General features: G+C 37.9%; 1 protein-coding gene and 1 pseudogene across 6 annotated transcripts in view; one reads left to right on the top strand and one right to left on the bottom strand.

Moving 5' to 3' along the window:
* Positions 1-12,395, top strand: part of IMMP2L (inner mitochondrial membrane peptidase subunit 2) — an 899,397-nt gene that overhangs the window by 68,311 nt on the left and 818,691 nt on the right. The window lies entirely within an intron of this gene.
* Positions 11,202-11,807, bottom strand: LOC114901490 (annotated as a pseudogene).

Raw genomic sequence — 12,395 nt, 5'->3', positions numbered from 1 at the left:
GTCAGTACATAGATGTGTCTGTGTCGCTGGCTTAGATGACATATAGTAATCTGTCTTCTTGTTACTATGTAGAAATGTTTATATCAATTTAATATTTCATTAATTATACATCACCTATTTCATTTTGTGATTAATTAGAACTCTTAATTTGAATAGCTGTCTCAATATGTTTTATTAGCAGGGAAACACCATACACATATTTAATGGTAGTGTTTTGTAGTAATTGCATTATTGCATTGAACCAGAAAGTTTGCAGATTGTAACCTTGCAGTCTAGTTACAGTGATGTGAATAAAGGGGATGCTTAAACACTAAGGAACTTAAGAAGAAAGCAAACTTCAAAAATATTTGTAATAAAAAGATATAAGAATCAGATGCTTGGGGCTTCCCTGGTGGCGCAGTGGTTAAGAATCTGCCTGCCAATGCAGAGGACACGGGTTCAGCCCTGGTCCAGGAAGATCCCACATGCTGCGGAGCAACTAAGCCCGTGCACCACAACCACTGAGCCTGCGCTCTATCCATGAGCCACAACTACTGAGCCTGCATGCTACAAATACTGAAGCCCGTGCACCTAGAGCCCATGCTCCATAACAAGAGAAGCCACTGCAATGAGAAGCCTGTGCACCACAACGAAGAGTAGCCCCCGCTTGCTGCAACTAGAGAAAGCCCGTGTGCAGCAACGAAGACCCAATGCAGCCAAAAATAAATAAATAAAATAAATAAATAAATAAAATTGTGAAAAAATAAAATTAGATACTCCTCTATTTAAAAAAAAAAGAATCAGATGCTTTTTTCCTTTAAAAAGTTAATAAAAATAATTTATATCACCTTCCAGAATTAATTACTTTAAGATGTTATTGTATAATACTAATAGTTAAAAAGTACTGAGTGATCAGTGTGTTCCAGGCATTATAGTATAGTATTCAGTTTAAATATAATAGTTTGTTTAATATCCCCGGAAATCCTATGATGAAGGTACTATTACGAATCCATTTTACAGGTGAAGAAACAGGAGCAGAGAGATTAATCTGTTGAAGATTACACAGATTTAAGCCCAGACTTTTGACTAAAAGTTTGCATTTCTAAACCATTATAAGTTCTTCTCATACCTTTCTGCAGTTTTCCTTCCTCCTTCCCTCCCTCCTTCTCTCCCTTCCTCCCTTCCCTTTCTAAGCTGGATCACACCAATTTGTTTTTTTCCATTTATCACATTTTCACCTAATTTACTTTGCCAGACATATCCAAATATCCTTAAATATTTCTCTGCAATGTGATTTTTAATGGCTTCTGGTATCCATATATAATATGGTTTAACCATTACTATTTTAATCAGTTTTCTATTATTGGTATTTAGGTTGGCTCAGTTATTCACCTATCATAAATAATATGAGCATCCTTGTACATATTTTTCATTATTTCCTTAGGATAAGTTTCTAAATATGACATTTCCAGGCCTAAGGATAAGACTACTTTAGATACATTTTGGCAAATTACCTTTCAGATAGTTTGTAAAGATTTTTATTTGTACAAGCAATATATGAGAGTGCCTGTAAAACTTTGATGTGTCCCTATATATACATAGAAAATATAATCTAAAGAATGAAAAATTAGCAAGTCACTATTCTTCCAAGTTAAATTAAAATGGTATATGTCCATTTAAAAATTTTATTAATATAGCTTTAAAGGCTTTTTAAAAAATAGTTAAGAAATTTAGTATCTACAGAAATACAAATTATTTTCCAGTGAATAAAATTTCATGCAGAAATATCAAAAGGATGAGAAAATATTCACCTCAATTTAAAGTGAATATTTTTTAAAAGGCTCTTAAATCTCTGACTAAAATGTGATTCGAATCATATTTGGATTTTCAAGGGTGAGGAATCCCATTGCCTAGCACAATGCCTAGCAGAATTGGAATTCAGGAGTTTTTCAGCGATGAAGGAATGAATGAGTAAAAGAAAGCGTGAATTAATTTTTATAACTTCACTTCCTTAACAAAGGCATCCTTTGTTGTCTTTTAAGTTGGGCATATAAAAATATATCTCTGTTCCAGCTCATGTGAAACCTGTCCAAAGTCTACACGTGTGAGCAGAGAGAGGCTGCCAGGATTATCTGGTCAAGGTGGAGTGACTGGTCTAGGCCAGAGCTCTAAAGTGACTCTGTGAAGCGGGGAGGTTTCTAATGGGGACTTCCTGGTATTGCCACATGCTCCTGTGGCGGCCTCTGGAAGCTGGAGCAAGTGTGAGGAGCCCATTATTCTAAACTTATTAATAAAGTGTCATATGTAACTAGGACTGAATAAGCATACATTTCCTGAGATGCTTTATGATATGAATTTCTTCCCTTTAGCACTCAAGTGTAACTGAGTATGTATGTGTGAGTCTAGGTTTTAATCACCTTGCCAGGTTAAGGGCCCTGAGGTCAAAAGTTTGAATAATTTTTGAATTAGATGGATGGTCATTGTAGGGGGTCAAGTATTCAGGGCTATGGGTAATAAGTACCCTTTACCTGGAAAGAATGCTCCACTTCCAACTTAAAGCTTCATGCAGACTTGGGTACAGTATAGTCCATTTTATTATGCATACCTTGTAAGACAAGTCTGAGAACTCTAGAAGCCATGCAAACAATAAGACACCTGAATGGCAAGAGAAGGAAGATGACATTTTACACAATTTTATGCATGTTTTTTCAAAAGTATGGCATCTAATAATAATAATTGTTCTGTAATCAGAATATACTTATTTTACATGTACCTCATTGCTTGCTGGCTAGTGCTACAATGTTAGAAAGTTTACAATGAAGTATTATTTCAGTTTCTTCTCTTACTTTAACAGTCCCACTCTGCCGCACCTCACCCCACCAATCAATTCTCTAAAATAATGGTTCTTCAAAAGACGTCTGGGGGCTGCTGTTGGTTCCTGTGGCTGCCACTGGGGACTATCTTATTGAAAAGCACAAAATACTATTTAAACATTTTAGATTGTATATAGTCAGGGCGGGTAGTGCTCGTTATAGGTCTGAAAAGATTGACAGTACTGCTCCCAAAGATGTGAGGTTAAAACCGGGCTTTATTGGTAGGCCACAGGTAGTGAATTGTGGCTGTGGACTTCTTTTGTTTTAATTAAAAAGTGAATGAGAGAATAAATGAATAAGAAATTTATAGAAAAAATCGAAACCATAATAATACCATTTATTATTTGGCTGTGGCTAAATCTTACAAGATGAGAAATCTATCATGTCTCTGTTTAATTGTCTAGGGGAGTTATATTTTCCTAAATCAAGACATATATTTCCCCCAGACTGTCATATGATTTGAACTTAGACACAAGCTGAGAATTTAGGATACCTTGACAATAATATTTGTTTGTAGGAGAAATAAAAATCCATCAGATTCATCAGAGAGAATGTTAAAGCTCAACTCCTGTGTTATATTTGTTTCAAAAGCAGGTTTGATATCTGCTATTTCAAGGTTTAACATAATTTATTAACATCTGTTGAAATCTGCTGACTTATATTTTCTTTCTTAGAGTGAATGATACAGTACTTAGGTCAGAGCAAAGCATATAACCTCTTTTTAATGTAACTTAAAGTTTTTCCAAAAAAAAAGAAAAAGAAAATTATAATCTCATCAACCAGAGCTAATTTAAGATTTTTTTTTACTGTATACCTTTATTTATATATGTATGTATGTTTTAAAAATGAAACTTAAAAACATAATGGGTATAATGTTTTGTTTTTTTTTAAATTTTTATTTATTTTTCGCTGCGTTGGGTATTCGTTGCTGCACACAGGCTTTCTCTAGTTGCGACGAGCAAGGGCTACTCTTCGTTGTGGTGCACGGGCTTCTCGTTGCAGTGGCTTCTCTTGATGTGGAGCATGGGCTGTAGGCACACGGGCTTCAGTAGTTGTGGCTTGTGGGCTCCAGAGTGTAGGCTCAGTAGTTGTGGCGCACGGGCTTAGTTGCTCCGCGGCCTGTGGGATCTTCCCAGACCAGGGCTTGAACCCGTGTCCCCTGCATTGGCAGGCGTATTCTTAACCACTGCGCCACCAGGGAAGCCCAGACATCATGTTTTTCTAGAAGATATTTTTCAATAGTTATGCACATTGAAATTTCATCTGGATTACTTCCTAGAGGCAGAACAATTGAGATCCAAAATAGAAGTATGCTTACTTTATTTGCTTAGCTGAAATGAAACCATGCACCAAGAATTTAGTAGTCGGGGGGTGATGGTGGTAAAAATTTCAGCCTGAGGACTTCCAGTTTAGTTCAGGCGTACCTCAGAAGTATTGCAAGTTTGGTTCCAGACCACCGCAATAAAGTGAATAGCACAATAAAGCAAGTCACATGATTTTTGTTGTTGCTGTTCGTTTCCCAGTGCATATAAAAGTTATGTTTACATTATTCTGTAGTCTATTAAGTGCAATAGCATTATGTCTAAAAATAACAATGAACATATCTTAATTAAACAATACTTTATTGCTAAAAATTGCTAACCAGCTTTTGAGCTTTTAGTGAGTCATAATCTTTTTGCTGGTGTAGGGTTGTGCCTCATTGTTGTTGCTGCTGATTTATCAGGGTTGTGGTTGCTGAAAGTTGGGGTGGCTCTAGCAATTTCTTTTTTTTTTTTTCCACAGCATGTATGTTTCTTTATCAATAGTAGAAATAGTAGACAAAAAAAAGTTGAAATTCCTCCTTGATCCATGGGCTACAGAATGGATGTTGTGTTAGCAGGCGTGAAAACAACATTAGTCTTATATATCCATCAGAGTTCTTCAATGACCAAATGCATTGTCAATAAGTAGTAATATTTTGAAAGGAATATTTTTTCTGAGCAGTAGGTCTCCACAGACCTTAAAATATTCAGTAAACCAGGCTTCCCTGGTGGCGCAGTGGTTGAGAGTCTGCCTGCCGATGCAGGGGACATGGGTTTGTGCCCTGGTCTGGGAAGATCCCACATGCCACGGAGTGGTTGGGCCCGTGAGCCATGGCCACTGAGCCTGCACGTCCAGAGCCTGTGCTCCACAACAGGAGAGGCCACAACAGTGAGAGGCCCGCATACCGCAAAAAAAAAAAAAAAATTCAGCAAACCATGTTGTAAAGAGATGTGCTGTAATTCAAACTTTGTTGTTCCATTTACAGAGCACAGGCAGAGTAGATTTAGCATAATTCTTAAAGGCCCTGTGATTTTCACAATGGTAATTGAGCACTGGCTTCAGCTTAAAGTTACCAGCTGCATTAGCCTCTAACAAGAGACTCACCCTGTCCTTTGAAGTTTTGAAGCCTGGCATGGACTTCTCTCTAGCTATGAAAGTTCTGGATGGCATCTTCTAGTATAAGGCTCTTTCATCTACATTGAAAATCTGTTGTTTAGTGTAGCCACCTTCATAAATTATCTTAGCTAGATCTTTTAGATAATTTGTACAGCTTCTACATCAGCACTTGCTGCTTCACTTTGCACTTTGATGTTATGGAGATGGCTTCCTTCCTTAAACCTCATGAACCAACCTCCGCTAGCTTCAGACTTTTCTTCTGCAGCTTCTTCACCTCTCTCAGCCTTCACAGAATTGAAGAGAGTTAGGACCTTGCTCTGGATTTGGCTTTGGCTGAAGGGAATGTTGTGGCTGGTTTGATCTTCTCTCTAGACCACTAAAACTTCCTCCATATCAGCAATAAGGCTGTTTCACTTTCTTATCATTTGTGTGTTCACTAGAGTAGCACTTTTACTTTCTGTCAATAACTTTTCCTTTGCAGTCACAATTTGGCTAACTGACCTAAGAGGCCTAGCTTTCAGCTTTTCTTGGCTTTCCACGCCCTTTAGTCACTAAGCTTAATCATTTTGAAACAGGAGGGAAGGGGTCAGGGCACAGCCTTTAAAAGGATGACATAGCCCAAGGACACGACGTAAACTGATTAGAACCAAACAGGTCCAAGACGGTGGAAGATTTGACTTCCAGTGGACCTTGAATCTCATTATACGCTCATTGTAATACATTAGCATATGCTAAATGACACACCCACCAGCTCCATAACAGTTCTGAGGCTGACCATCAAAGATCAAAAAGTGTGCAGTGGCCCAATCCTGGAAATCTCTGCCCCTTCCCCAAAATAACTGGAATACTTCTCCAACTCATTAGCCTATGAAATTACCTGCCCCTATAAAAACTGACAACCCCATACCCTGGTGCCTCTCTCGCCTTCTGTGATGGCCCACACTCTGTCTATGGAGTGTGTTTCTCTCTAAATAAATCCACTACCTATCACTTTGTCTCTCACTGAATTGTTTCTGCCATGAGACATCAAGAACCTGAGCTTCAGTAAGTCCTGAGACCAGGTATGTGATCTCAGTTAAAAGAATGTGGGTTCAAGTCCTGGTGCATGGGTTCAAGTCCCAATCTGAGTTTCATGGTTTTAATTTCTAGCTTCTGATTTAAAGTGAGATACCTATAACTCTTCCTTTCACTTGAACACTTATTGTAGGGGTATTGACTGGCCTAATTTCAATATTGTTGTGTCTCAGGGAATGGGAAGGCCGGAGTGGGGGGAATGACCAGTCAGTGGAGCAATCAGAACACACACAACATTTATTGATTAAATTTGCTGTTTTATATGGACACAGTTTGTGGTGCCCCCAAACAATTATGATAACAACGTCGAAGATTACTGACCACAGGTCACCATAACAAGTATTACAAATGAAAAATTTGAAATATTGCTAGGATTATCAAAATGTGACACAGAGACACGAAGTGAGCATATATTGTTGGAAAAATAGAGCTGATAGACCCTTGATGCAGGGTTGAAACAAGCCTTCAATTTGTAAAAACAAAATATCTGTGAAGCACAATAAGTGAAGAGCAATAAAAAAAGGTATGCCAGTTTTTAAAAGGAAAAACATTCAGGGCAATAAGCAAAGGCTTAATCTTATCTTGAATCTTATGGAAAGGATGTTGTACTTGATTTTGTTTCCCTTTGTCCTGTTGTTGCTGTAGTCATCATTATCATCTTATTTGTTGACTGGTATCATGCACTATTAAGAATGTTTCCTGGATCCTCTGATTTAATTCTCATATGAGAACCCTATGAGGTGGGTGGTACTGCAATCCCCACTTTATAGATGTGGAAATCAGGTTTAGAAACGTTAAATAGTTTGTTTCAGGTAATCTGGCTAGTAAGCAAGTGGAGCCCAGTTTTGAACATAGTTTTCTGTCTTTAGAGCAAGGGCTATCCAAAAGATTTATCTAAGTTGTTTGATTTTTTTTTTCTTTTCTTTCCTTTTTTCAGTTATACATATACATGTGTCTATTCTTTTTCAAATTCTTTTCCCATTTATGTTATTACAGAACATTGAGCAGCGTTCCCTGTGCTATATAGTAGGTCCTTATTGGTTATCTATTTTAAATACAACAGTGTGTACACGTCCAAAAGACTTATCTAAGTTGTTTGATTTTTAATCCTAGTGCTCCACAGTAGAAGCTAAGGAATTGATTGTGTGAGAATGTAAATCACTGAAGTAAAGAAGGGCAGAGTTGCTTTTGGGTTTATTTTCTTCTTTATTGGTAATCCCAATGACTAGCAGTGTTTTCCCCCTTGCTGCTGGAAATCTCCTTGACTGCAAGCAGGAACATCTGATACAGTCACACATTTTGAGATACAGGTAGAAACTCCTAGATTGGACAGGTTGTGGAGGAAAGGGAACCCTCCTACCTTGTTGGTGGGAACGTAAATTGGTGCAGCCACCATGGAAAACAGTATGGAGGTCCCTTAAAAAATTAAAAATAGAGTTTCTGTATGATCCAGCACTCCCACTGCTGGGCAAATATTTGGAGAAAACTCTAATTCGAAAAGATACATGCATCCCAATGTTTATAGTAGCACTATTTACAATAGCCAAGACATGGAAGCAACCTAAATGTCCATCAACAGATGAATGGATAAAGAAGATGTGAGATATATATATATATATATATATATATATATACACACACACACACACAGGCGTGCGTGTGCGTGCATGCACACATACACACAAAGATATATTACTCAGCCATAAAAAAGAATGAAATAATGTCATTTGCAGCAACATGGATGGACCTAGAGATTATCATACTAAGTGAAGTAAGTCAGAAAGAGAAAGACAAATATCATATAATATCACATATGTGGACTCTAAAATATACAAATGAACTTACATACAAAACAGAAACAGACTCACAGACATAGAAAACAAACTTATGGTTACCAAAGGGGAAGGGGCGGGGAGGGATAAATTAGGAGTTGGGATTAGCAGATACAAACTACTACATGCAAAATAGATAAACAATAAAGTCCTACTGTATAGCACAGGGAACTATATTCAGTAAGAATACATTCAGTTTTATATATATGGAAAATAATCTGAAAAAAATATATAACTGACTCAATTTGCCATATACCAGAAACTAACACAACATTGTAAATCAACTATACTTCAATTAAAACAAAAAAAGAAACTCCTAGATTAAATATTCTCTGAGGTTTGTTACTTCAGAAAACATTGTTATTTTCAGTTGGTTATAATTTTGACGTAATCTCTGGGAATCTAGGATTTAAAATATTAACAACATGACAAGAAAATATGGACTCTTTGGTTACATTGGGTTCCCAAAGTTTATGACTTTTAATTTAGATTGCATGTGTATACCTTTGGTTTGAAAAGATTGCTTTCTCTGTCTGAAGCAAACTGCCCTTCCACAGGGAAAAACAAGTTGTAAAATTTCCAAGAAATAACATGGTTTACTAATTTTTCTAAAATTGCATCATCCAAATGAAGTTTTCTTCATTTCTTATATAAAATTTTCATTTTGAAGTTAGTGCATTATTTTTCTTCTGAAAAGTTGTTTTAGAAAACTCAGGAAGTAAAGTGTACTTATTTTTTTAAAAAATTTTAATTGAAGTACAAACAACTATGGTTTTTATAGTGCTATAGGAACAGTTTCCCAATTACAGAAAGTTTCTCTTTATGAAAAGTGTTATTCATATTCATAAGTGTTATTTACATTTACAAATGAATTGTAAAGAAAATTTTATTCTGTTTTGATTAGCATTATCTTATTATGGCTACTAAGAAAGCACTGTCCAACTTTATTCCTAATGCTTAAATTGCCTACATGATGCAACACAAAAAATTTCTTAATGAACTTACTCATCCAGAGTATATTTTCTTGGAAGATGTATACATTGTTTATTTTTAAAAAAATAAATAATTAATTAATTTTTGGCTGCGTTGGGTCTTTGTTGCTGCACGTGGGCTTTCTCTAGTTGCGGCGAGCAGGGGCTACTCTTCATTGTGGTGTGCGGGCTTCTCATTGCAGTGGCTTCTTTGTTGCAGAGCACGGACTCCAGAGCGCAGGCTCAGTAGTTGTGGCGCACGGGCTTAGTTGCTCTGAGGCATGTGGGATCTTCTCAGACCAGTGCTCGAACCCGTGTTCTCTGCATTGGCAGGCAGATTCTTAACCACTGTGCCACCAGGGAAGTCCAAGAGATGTATACATTGTTTAGATAACGTACATTGCTTGGGAAACATCTTAGTTAAATATGCTTTCAAACACCTTTAATCTTTTAAACTTCAAAGCATAGAAATACTATTTTCCAGCCACTGTTCTGGGATTGGGCATACAAAAATGAATAAAGTTTGGTTCCTGCAACTGAGAAACTTACAGTGAAAGAGTCATATGTATAGGCCCATACCTGTAATAAGGTTTTAAGAGCTATCCCTGAAGTTTACCTAAATTGCTCAGGGAGCACAGGTGGGGGAATGATTAATTTAGCCTTGTGGAGGAGAGGAAAGGTAAAAGAAAACTATTGTTTCCTTTGTAAAAATCAAACAAGGTCTTCCAGGTGTTGACTAATGATTCTAATATTTTACTTCTTGAAATTAGACGTGCGTCCTTCTGGGTTTTTTTTCCCCTACATAAATCTTTTGTTTACAATGCATTACCTTTTGGTTCTAACAATTAACATTAGAAAAGTTGGTAGATGATTGATTCTGTAAGGGAAAGATAAATGCAAGTGTCAAGATTTGAGTCTATAGGGATTATTCGGTCCCTAACCATGGAGCACCAGGATGTAATTTCCTAATTTCTGCAAGGGAACTTCAAGTTTTGTTGTGTTTTGTTTTAAGGCTTCACAGAGAAGTCACCATCATCTGAGCTGGGCTTTGAAAGATAAACAGAATTTTTCCAAGTAGGGAAAAGGCATTCTGGGAAGAGGGAAAGTCTGGTGATAGGTGACTCGGAGAGAGAAGTTGAGAAGGACTCAAGAGTTTTCTAGTATGGGGGATAAGGTGAGTGGTGATACTGTTAACTAAGGAGGAGAGTATAGAAGTATATTTTGGGGCTAGGATGGAATATGGTCTCTGTTTTGGGCATGTTGATTTGGGGAGTCTTTGGAAATTTCATTAATTGATTTTTAAAAAATTATTTCCACTAAAATTTATTAACATCCTTACTTGCCCACGTATCAAGAACACAGACATAAGAAATAATCTATTCTCAAAATGCTTATGGACTCTTGGAGAGAGAGAGAATCCAATAATTATAATATGTGCTTAAAACTGCTATGATAGCAGCAGTCACAGGTTTTGATGGGGAACTTGGGAGTTTTGATCACCTAATGGAGACTGAAGATGGGAATGGGGAGGAGAGATAAAGAGTGATAGGAAAGAATTCCTATGAGATTGCCTCATGGAATTCAAGTTTTTTTTTTTTCTGGATTTTAATCTTTAATATCTAACATTATATTGCTTTAGGACATGTTTTCCCTGAACCAGGAACAGAATGCTAATTATATAAAAATATACACATAGAAAAAGTAGTTCTCCATTTTCCCAGGGAAAAAACAGTAACTTCTAGAACACTCAAGTGTTTTGTTTTAATTATAAAGTCTTGGTCATCTCATTTATTAGCTCTGTAACATACATATTTAAATTAAAAATTATTAGACAACCGTTACAACTTATAAATGTAAGGTGCCATTACTGAGTAAATAGAGTCTCCTGTGAGTGGATGTGTCCCTTCTCCCGCCCACTAACAAGGCAGTAATATGGTTAGTTTAATTTTATGAGTACATGATCCATCGCTGCAAACACTAATTCTCGTCTCCACCCTGTGCTTATCTGTGCAAGTGTATGAGCTGGTTAGATCGCACGGGCAACCTCTCTAACTTCAACAGCAAGAGGAGCTGGGCTTGGGCTTTCGGTGCAGACTAATTGTGTCTGTCTGAATCAAGTGATCTGACCTATACTCGGTAGCAAGCACTCTTCGAACTGCTTCCTCAAAGGCCGCTGTGACATTCGTGGCATCTTTTGCACTTGTTTCAAAGTAAGGATGGTCGCTGTTGTCCCAGCACCAGGCTTGAGCTTCTTCTGCAGACACCTGCCGCTCGCTGATGTCAACCTTGTTACCCAAAATCACAAAAGGAAAGCTTTCGGGCTTTGTCACATCCGCATAATATATGAATTTTTTCTTCCAGTTACTCAAGTTCTGGAAGCTTTGAGAATCATCGACGCTAAAAGTAAGCAGGCAACAGTCAGAACTTCTGTAAAATGGCGTCCTCAGACTTCTGAATCACTCTTGACCGGCCGTGTCCCAAATCTGTATGGTAACAAAATGTCCGTCCACCTCCAAATCTTTATTTAAAAATTCCACACCTATTGTATAGAAGAGCTGGGTATCCAACTTATTAGACACATATCTGTTCATTAGAGAACTCTTCCCAACTCCACCATCTCCAAGGAGAATTACTTTAAAAAACAGTGATTTTCCTGCCATTTTTAATCTCAACATCTCTGATTTCAGAACCCTTAATTGTTCAGTTCAGATATCATCAGTATCTCTAGGGCTGTCGGGAAGATCCACTTGGGCACGGACCGCAGGAAAAGCCGTTCACCACTGTGCCAGGCTCATTATAGGAGTGCAGGGAGTTTCTCGCGGCCACACGGAGGAAGCCCGGGAGCTCCGGGCCAGCCCGTCCGGGTGCAGTGAGGAAAGAGAGAAGGTCGAGGACCCGGCGCGCAGGAGGCATCGGCGGCACTGCCCGGGTCCGACTGCAGTTGCTCCCGTCCAGCACCGAGGGAACAACGTGGCGACGGGGCGGGGCCCTTAAGTGTTGTTTTGAAGTATGAGTTAAACAGATTGTGGGAAGAGGGAAAGAGGGGTAACATTTCAGGCAGGAATTTTGCTTAGATGATGCCTTGGGAGTGTGAGGAACTAACCTGTGTATAGGGAGCATTGCTTGTGGTTTAGTGTTAACTTGCAGGAACTATGTAAGTGGGGATTGGTAGGGTCCTGCAGATCATATGTCTCTTGATTTTTATGTTGAAGACAGTCATGTTGGTAGTGTCAGGAAGCTAGTGAAGG

The sequence above is a fragment of the Monodon monoceros genome, unplaced genomic scaffold, assembly GCF_005190385.1.
Source record: "Monodon monoceros isolate NGI ecotype Baffin Bay Population unplaced genomic scaffold, NGI_Narwhal_1 Super_Scaffold_2, whole genome shotgun sequence".
Classification (NCBI taxonomy): Eukaryota; Metazoa; Chordata; class Mammalia; order Artiodactyla; family Monodontidae; genus Monodon; species Monodon monoceros.
Note: the sequence above shows the minus strand (reverse complement) of the source record. Positions and strands in the feature narration are given on the sequence as shown.